The 9,275-nt window shown below is 37.3% G+C and overlaps 1 protein-coding gene across 3 annotated transcripts in view; it reads right to left on the reverse strand.

The window, feature by feature from the left end:
• Positions 1 to 9,275, reverse strand: part of SPRY3 (sprouty RTK signaling antagonist 3) — a 70,093-nt gene that overhangs the window by 58,321 nt on the left and 2,497 nt on the right. The window lies entirely within an intron of this gene.

A 9,275-nucleotide genomic window follows, 5' to 3' on the forward strand; every position in this document is an offset into this window, starting at 1 on the left:
GCCTTTGTTTTTGCTTATACTTTGATATTTTTAAATTTCAATGTAATTAAATTTATCAATCTTTCCCTTTATGGTTTATATTTTTATGTATTTTATGTCATGATTTATTGTTATGTCTTATTAAATAATCCCTCTCCTACTTAGATATCATAAAGATATCTGATGTTCTCTTTTTCTTACTGTATATGTAGATATATAATGATAAGGTACATATATAACTTTATATACATATAAATGATTTCATTTTGTGAATACCTTTTGAACTTATTTTTTCACTCAACATTATATTTTTAATATGTATCTACATTGTTATATATAGATAGAGTTCATTCACTTTAAATATATATAGCTGACCTTGAACAACAAGTGTTTGAACTGCTGGAGTACACTTATACATGGATTTTTTTCCCAATAAGAATACAGTTGGCACTATGTTTCCCTGGATTTAGCATCCATGGATTCAACCAACCTGGGATAAAGAAAAATCACAGTATTTTCAGTCTGTGTTTGGGAATCCTCAGATGTGAAAGACAGACTGTATGTATTGTTCTATGCTATTTTATATAAGTGACTTGAGCATCTGCGGTACCCATGGGGGGGGCGGGGCGGGTTGTGAAATCAGAGGAATTATTCATCAGTTATGAAAGCAAGAAGAGGATAGAGTGAAATATTGAGACTACTGGGGAAAAAAACCACCAGCTAGAATTCTATACCTAGTAAAATTATCCTTCAAAAGTAAAGGAGAAATAAAGACTTTCTCAGACAGATAGAAACTGAGGAAATTTACCACCAGCTGATTCGATTCCTGGTTAGAGCACATACCTGGGTTGCGGGATCCTCTGTAGGGGGCGTGCAAGAGGCAGCCAGTCGAATTTCTATCTCTTACTCTAAAAAATCAATAAAAACATATTTTTTTAAATAAAGAAAATATGGTGTATAATACAGTATAATATTATTTGGCCATAAAAAGAAGGAAATCTTGCCATTTGTGGCAACATGGATGAACCTTGAGGGCATTATGCAAATGGAAATAAGTCAGACAAAGAAACACAAATACCATATGATCTTATTTATATGTGGAATCTAAAAAAAAAAAAAAAAAGGCTCATAATATAAAGAACAGATTGGTGGTTGCCAGAGGTGGGGATGTGGGTGGGCGATACAGCGAATGGGGTCAACTGGTACAAACTTCCAATTATAAAAGAAATGAGTCTTAGGGATGTAATGTACAGCATGATGATTATAGTTAATAATATTGTAATGTATATCTGACAGTTGCTAAGGGAGTAGATGTTAAAACTCATTACAAGGAAAAAAATTTTGTAACTATGTCATAAATGTTAACTATAATAATTGTGATCTTTCACAATATATACAAAAATGGTATCATTACATTGTATACCTGAAACTAATATAATGTCATATGTCAATTAAACTTCAATAAAAATTAATTTTAGGAAAATATTTTTTAAAGTAACAAATATTTTCTTCAAGTCGGAAATGGCTGTGTTGACTTCTGATGAAAGATTTTTGAGGTAGAATGATTATGAAGCTTTAGCTACCTACCAAATATTAATGATATCTCAGGTTACATTGAGATGAGAAAACTAAACTGAAGGAGAATTTGCTTGTGTGATAATTTTTGCCTGAAAAACAAGACATTAAAAACATCCCCACAGTTAAAAAAAAATGAACTTGGACCTCTACATCACACCATATACAAAAACTAATTCAAAACGGATGAAAGATATATGTGTAAGAGCAAAAAAGAAAACATTGATGTAAATCTTCATGATTTTGGCTGCGGCAATAGTTTCTTATGACAACAAAAGCACAAGCAACAAAAGAAAAAAATAAACTGCACATCATTTAAAATCTTTGACCTTCAAAGGACACCATCAATACAGTGAAAAAAAAATACTCACAGACTGGGAGAACATTTTTGCAAATCATATATCTGCTAAGGTCTTATATCCAGAATATGTAAAGCGTTCTTACAACTTACTAATAAAATGACAAATAACCCAACTTTAAAATAGCAAAGGATTTGAATAGAAATTTCTCCAAGGAATATATGTTAAATGGCCAATCAACTCATAAAATATCTCAACATCATTTGTCCTTAAGGAACAGTAATTCCAAACCACTTCAACCCCCCCTCCACTAAGATGGTCATAATTAAAAATAATAACAACAGAATGGCCAGCATGGCTGGGGGTTGGGTGTCGACCTATGAACCAGGAGGTCATGATTTGATTCCCTGTCAGGGTGCATACCCTGGTTGCAGGCCCAATTCCTGGTAGGGGTGTGTATACAGGAGGCAGCCAATCAATGATTCTCCCTTATCACTGATGTTTCCATCTCTTTCTCCGTCTCCCTTCCTCTCTGTAAACAATAAAAATATTTTTTGGAAAAACAAGTGTTGGCAAGATGTGAAAAAATTGGAACCCTCAGACATTGTTAGTGAGAACGTAAAATGGTGGAGCTATTATGGAAAATAGAATGCCAGGTCCTCAATAACTAATGAGTATTACCATATTACTCAGAAATTCCACTATTAGAGAAATGAGAATATATCTCCACAGATTCATAGAAGCATTACTCACAAAAGCCAAAAAGTGAAAGAAAAACAAACAAAAAAAAAAAATGTCCATCAACTGACAAATGAATAAACAAAACTTGGCAAATTCATACAAGAGAATATGATTCAGTCATATCAAGAACAGAAGTATTGATACATGCTGCAGCATGAATTGACCTTAAAAACAATAGGCTATGTGAAATAATCCATTCATAAAGGACCACACATCTTATGATTTTATTTATATGAAATAATAGGTACAGGCAATATATAGAAATATAAAGTGGATTAGTTACCAGTAGTAGGGCTGGGGGGTCAGGAGATTAAGGGTGTGAGGTTCCTTTTTTTGTTAATCCTCACCTGAAGATATTTTCCCATTGATTTTTAGAGACAGTGGAAGGGAGAGGGAGAGACAGAAAGAGAAATATCAATGTGAGATAGACATATCCATTGGTTGCCTCCCAGGTCAAGCCTACAGCTGAGGTATGTGCCCTCAACCAGAATTGAACCTGGGACCCTTCAATCCACAGGCTGGTCCTCTATCCACTGAGCCAAATCAGCTAGGACTGTGAGGTTTCTTTTTGGGATAATGAAAATATTCTAAATTTGATTGTGATGATGAATGCACAACTCTGTGAATATATTAAAATTCATTGAATTTTAAATGTGTGAACTGTATGGTATGTAAATTATATTTCAATAAATCTGTTTTTAAAACATGCCCAGAAATAGTCAGCAAAATTGAGACTTTGGGGAAATACAGATAAGCAATCCTTCAATAAACATATGACAAGGAAAAAGTAAAACAGAAGAAAAATGAAGAAGTCTACATTTAAAAAGATTTAAAATATAAACTGACCAATTTCAGATTCTGTGCATTATTGGGGTCGAATCAAACAAACTGAAAAACAGAAAAGATTTGTCACATGTATGAGACAATTAGAAATTAGGATACTGACTGAATAGTTGTTTATATTAGGGATATATTGTTTTGTGCAATAATGGCATTGTGGTTATAGCAAATAAAAAAGACCTTATACTTTATAGCTACATACTGGAAAATTTACAGATTGAATGATAAATTATAAGAAACTCGCTTCAGAATCCTATATAATAAAGAGATAATATGTAAATTGACCCTCATTACCTTGCACAAGATGGCCGCCCCATGTGGTCAAAGATGGCCACCACAAGATGGCCGGCAGGGGAGAGTAGCTGTGGGTGATCAGGCCAGCAGGGGAGGGAATTTAGGGGCAACCAGGTTGGCAGGGAAGGGCAGTTGGGGGTGACCAGGCTGGCAGGGGAGCAGTTAGGCATCAATCAGGCTGGCAGGGGAGGGGCTAGAAGCAATCAGGCAGGCAGGCAGGTGAGTGGTTGGGAGCCAGCAGTCCCAGATTGTGAGAGGGATCAGACTTAAACCGGCAGTCGGACATCCCTCAAGAAGTCCCAGATTGGAGAGGGTGCAGGCTGGGCTCAGGGTCACACACACACACACACACACACACACACACACACACGCCCCAGTGCATGAATTTTGTGCACCAGGCCTCTAGTATCTACATGAAACAAAACTTGGCATGAATTGAATAGTCAAAGCTGGGGGAAAGGTATGTGGGAATAATAACATTCTTTCTACTTTGGTGTAGATTTCAAATTTGCCATCAATAACAATTTTTGAAAGGAAAATGCCTCAAAATTGGATGTGATGTCCCCATACCCTAGAGAGGCTGACTTTATAATGGGGACCACCAGCTTGCACTTTGGGGTAGCCTTTGTCTGCTGAGAGTTTCTAGTAAAAGTATGGGCAGAGCAGGTGCAGTGCAAGGGTTTCTTGTACTGCTCTGTTGGAGAAGTCTCTCTCTCAGAAGTATAGAAGCTGTGACATAAGATGAGGTATAAACAAAGAGCATCCTGAATCCTTGGGCTGCTCTGAAGTTCCAGAGACCCTGATTCTCTTGTCCAGGAAGTCGGTAATAACAGAAATTGGGCCCAGCACTACTGATTATACCCTTATGAAGTCCATACTGCAAGGAGGAGACCTTGGCTGACATCAACCTGACTCTATGAGTGGACAGGATTCCATTTAGGAACTTGGCCTCCAGACTCTTGAAGACAATGTTTCCTATTGGCATGTGATGGCAGTCCAACTCATTTTATGAGAAACAGGTTAAGTTTCTCATAAAATGTTTAATCTAGGGAAGACTTGTGGAAGTCAGGGAGTGGTAAAACAAAGGAAAATCCAAGAAGGGTTTGATGGTCAATACAAGAGGACCAGGATAGAATTCTAGGTTTGTCAGACTACAGAGTCTTTGCCTTACCAGCAGTGAGACTGGAAAGGAAGTAATAGGTAATAAGAGAAAAATTAATATGCCTTTGTGACTAGAATATACTTTTTCATTGTTTTATGCATTTCTTGACTCAAATCCAAAGTGGATTTAAAGTCATTTATAATACAGGACATGCATGGAATAAATCTTCTAAAATAAAGGTTAAAAACTATTTACTTTTCCAAACTCACTTTGCGTGTCTCTTTCTTCCTCTTCAGATATCATTATTAATTCATTTTCTTTTTTATATAAGTCCATTGTAGACTCTGGCTACAAGTGATTGCCCAAGGGGCTTCAGTGTCAAAATCTTTTCATCTCCAAATGTCAATTATATTACTTCCTTTTTTTAGTTTTTAAAAATGTATTGGGGTGACATAGGTTAATAACATTTATAGGTTTCTGGGGTACAATTCTCTAATACATCATTTGTAGACATAATGTCAGGAGAATAACTAAACTGACAATAATGACTATGGCAGAGTTTGATCACAAAATTTAGTTGTTTGTACATGCTTACATTCATAATTTCTCTGTGAGCAGCCATGACAGTTGCCAGATTGAGTGTCCAGTATAGAAGTGGCAGCCATCAACATTACTGACTACAGGAAAGTTTCTGTTGCAGCAGTAGCAGTGGTATAAATAGTGGTACCTAGTGTTTTGTGATATCAAAAGAGGCCTCCTTAGTGAATTTTTGGTTGTTGAACCTGGAAACAGCCCCATGCCTCATTCTCTAGGCCTTATGATGATGCTGTTAGCTTCCAAATATCCTTTCTTCCAACTTAATCTTTATCAGTTATTTTATACACAGTTAAATATACAAATCTTAACTGCACAGGTCAATGAATTTGACAAATCTATACAGTGTGGGACCAACATCACAATCAAGACATACAGCCTCATCATCACTCTGAATGCAGAATGATGCTGAGTTTGTGATGAATCATATTTCTGTTGAGAGTCAGAAATGCTCACATCCTGCTCATATCCTCAGACACAAATTAATACACTTTCAGCCTTTAACACATTTTTGTCCATCGGTAGATGAGGAAAATTTTGCATGGTCTAGATGATTTTTTTAAATGCCGGTATTTATTTGTTTCTGTATAGAGTTAGTAGAATTTTCATAGACCAAATCCTCCACCAAATTCAACATTGTGTTGTGTCCAGAATATTTATTTTCTGGCTAAGAGTCCCTTTCAGTTGCATAACCAAAGTTCATTTTATTATCAATCTTTTTTTTTTCCTTTCCTTCATTTTTTTAAAAAAATTTATTGATTGATTAAGGTATCACATATTTGTCCTCAACCCCCAATTCCAATCCCCCCTACTCATGCCCCCACCTCCCTATTGTCCTTGACCACTGGTTAGGCTCATATGTGTGCACATAAGTCCTTTGGTTGATCTCTCCCTTTATTTCTACCCTCCCTTTGAGGTCCAACAGTCTGACATGGCTCCTTATCTCTGGGTCTGTTCTTTTTCATTAGTCTATGTTGTTAACCATTTCCCCTAGATGAGTGAGATCAAAGAGATAATCTTAAAGTTTTCCTTCATTTTTTTAACCTTTTTAAAGATTGCTCCTTAGTTGGTTCTTTTAAGGACCATTTTGAAAAATCACAATTCAAAATTATAGCACACTGCTTTCATTGGTTTTCAACAACTCAAGGTTATGAACAGGATTAGAGGGCATGGCATCTTCATTAAGATGCTGGGCAAACCAAGATGCAGATGTTGGCCAAAGATGACAGTTGCCACACATCATTCGTATACAATAGTCCATGCAAGAGACGGTGCTAATTTGGTCTAGAGCAGGGGTTGTCAAATTATAAGCCCACAGGCCAAATTCTGCCTCTTACCTCTTTTTGTCAATAAAGTTTTATTGGAACACATTCACACTGTCGTTTAAGTGTTGACTGCAGCTGCTTTTGCTCATTAAAGGTAGAACTGAGTAGTAGCAGGCAGAGAATGTATGCACCCCACAAAGCCTGAAGTATTTATTATCTGACACTTTATAGAAAAAAATACCAACTCTGGGTCCCTAACGCTATCAGGGCAAGTGGAGACAAATAGATGAGCAGATTATATTATTGGAAGAAGAGCAGGAATAAGCCTGATGTGTTCTAGAAACACAGGAAGGCCATAAACAGACCCAGATACTATCATTTCTCCCCTAATTTTGTAGCACATTTGTAACTATTGATAATTATTTGGACATTAATTCACTCATTCAGTGAATATTCTTTAAGTTCCCACTGTGTGCCAGACACTGTTAGCTGCTGCACACACACACACACACACACACACACACACACACACAAATCGTAATAAGGGGAACCTACTAGTAAACAATTCCAACACAAAATACTACATGTTAACTAAAAATGAGGGGGGAGCCAAAACCGGTTTGGCTCAGTGGATAGAGCATCAGCCTATGGACTGAAAGGTCCCGGGTTCGATTCCGGTCAAGGGCATGTACCTTGGTTGCAGGCACATCCCCAGTAGGGGGTGTGCAAGAGGCAGCTGATCGATGTCTCTCATCGATGTTTCTAACTCTCTATCCCTCTCTCTTCCTCTCTGTAAAAAATCAATTAAAAATAACTAAATTAATTAATTAATTAAATAAAATAAAAATGAGGGGGAAGGATGCAATTGATACAGAAGAGGCAATAAACTTTTCTTTTACCACCTAGTCAGCATCTGATATTACATGTAATCTTCCTCAAATTATAGCCGAACCACATCTTCCCTGGTTGGTCATGCCTCCCCTCCTTCAGTCGCTAAACTATATCATATGATAGTAACAATCATCTTTATCACAGCGAATACTCATTGAGCATTTACTGGGTGTAAGATATAGCAAGGTGCTTGACACACATCTACTATAATAAAAGCATAATATTCTAATTAGACCAGACAGCCAGATTACCTTCCAGACAAAGTTGGGGCTGCGAGGGCTGAAACACAAATTTCGTGCATCGGGCCTCTAGCAGTGATATAAATATTACTATGTCCGTTTGTGAAATAGGAAATTCAGGGTCAGAGAGGTGAAGTCTGCTCAAGTTCTCCTGTGTGCTCCACAAAGCAGTGCTCAGGGCATCTGCTATTTTCTTCCTCCTCTGCTCTGGCTTGCTGCTGATGGCTAATGTTAAGATTGCTGCTTGATGGTATCACCTACCGAAGGCGCCAATACCAACCAATGCGTATGCCAAAGTCTTATGTCTAGAGCATTAATGCTCGAGTCCAGGGTATTGTTTCTCATAGATGCTAAATATCTGGGAACAATGATCATATTTTGTGAAAGAGTTCTTTGTAGTTTTTACTTGTGCTTTTATTACAGTTCCTGCCCTTGGGTCTGGTGCCAAATTACCTAGGTTTGAATCTCAGCCCTGAAACTTAAGTGCTGTGTGATCCTGGCGAAATTGCTTAACTTCTTCATCCCCCAGTTTCCCTATCCTTAAAGCAGGAATAATAATATTATCTACCTTCAGTGTCTATTATAAAATACTTAGCCCAGCGTTATTGTGAAGAAAACTGGTTTCTTTTCCCAACTATTCAACAGGCCTCTGTTAACCTCTTGCCTCTTTCTGGGTAGTTTCTATCTGTTAATTTCACCTTAAGCCTATTGATCTTCTTCACTTTAATTGCTACTGTCATGCTCCTTCCTATTACAGGAACTTTGATTATGCTGTTCACTGTGTCTGAAATGTTCCTTTTCCTGTTTGCCTGGCCAATTTCTATGTGTTCTTTAAACTCCATAAGGGTGAGGATTCTACCTGTTTTTATTTGCCATTGCACACCCAGAGCTTAATATGGCACTTGGTGCACAGTAGGCCCTCATGAACGTTGGTTGCGTGAAAATCAACCTGAGTCAGCCTAGTAGCTCACCTTATTCAGGTATTGCTCTGCATATTAATTCACATCCTAGCTACAGCTTTTTTTCTGTCTACTTACCGGTTCTAGATAATTTTCAATAAATAAACAAATGCTATATGTTAGGTTCTGGGCTAGGGTCTTGGAAAATAAATTTTTAAAATAAAAACTTTCACCCAGCCAGTGTGGCTCAGTGGTTGAGTGTCAACCTATGAACCAAGAGATCAATCATGGTTTGATTCAGGGCACATGCCTGGGCTGCAGGCTCAGTCCCCAGTGGGGGGCATGCGGGAGGCAGCGAATCAATGATTCTCTTTCATCATTGATGTTTTCTGTCTCTCTCCCCCTCTCCTTTCCTCTCTGAAATCAGTAAAAATGTATTTTTTTAAATTGTGAGGGCATGAGGGGGTTGGGGGATTGGAATGAGGGGTTGAGGACAAATATGTGATACCTTAATCAATAAAGAAATTAATTTTTAAGAAATAAAAATAAAATACACC

Source organism: Pipistrellus hanaki (assembly GCF_964339955.1).
Source record: "Pipistrellus hanaki genome assembly, chromosome: X".
NCBI classification, from domain to species: Eukaryota; Metazoa; Chordata; class Mammalia; order Chiroptera; family Vespertilionidae; genus Pipistrellus; species Pipistrellus hanaki.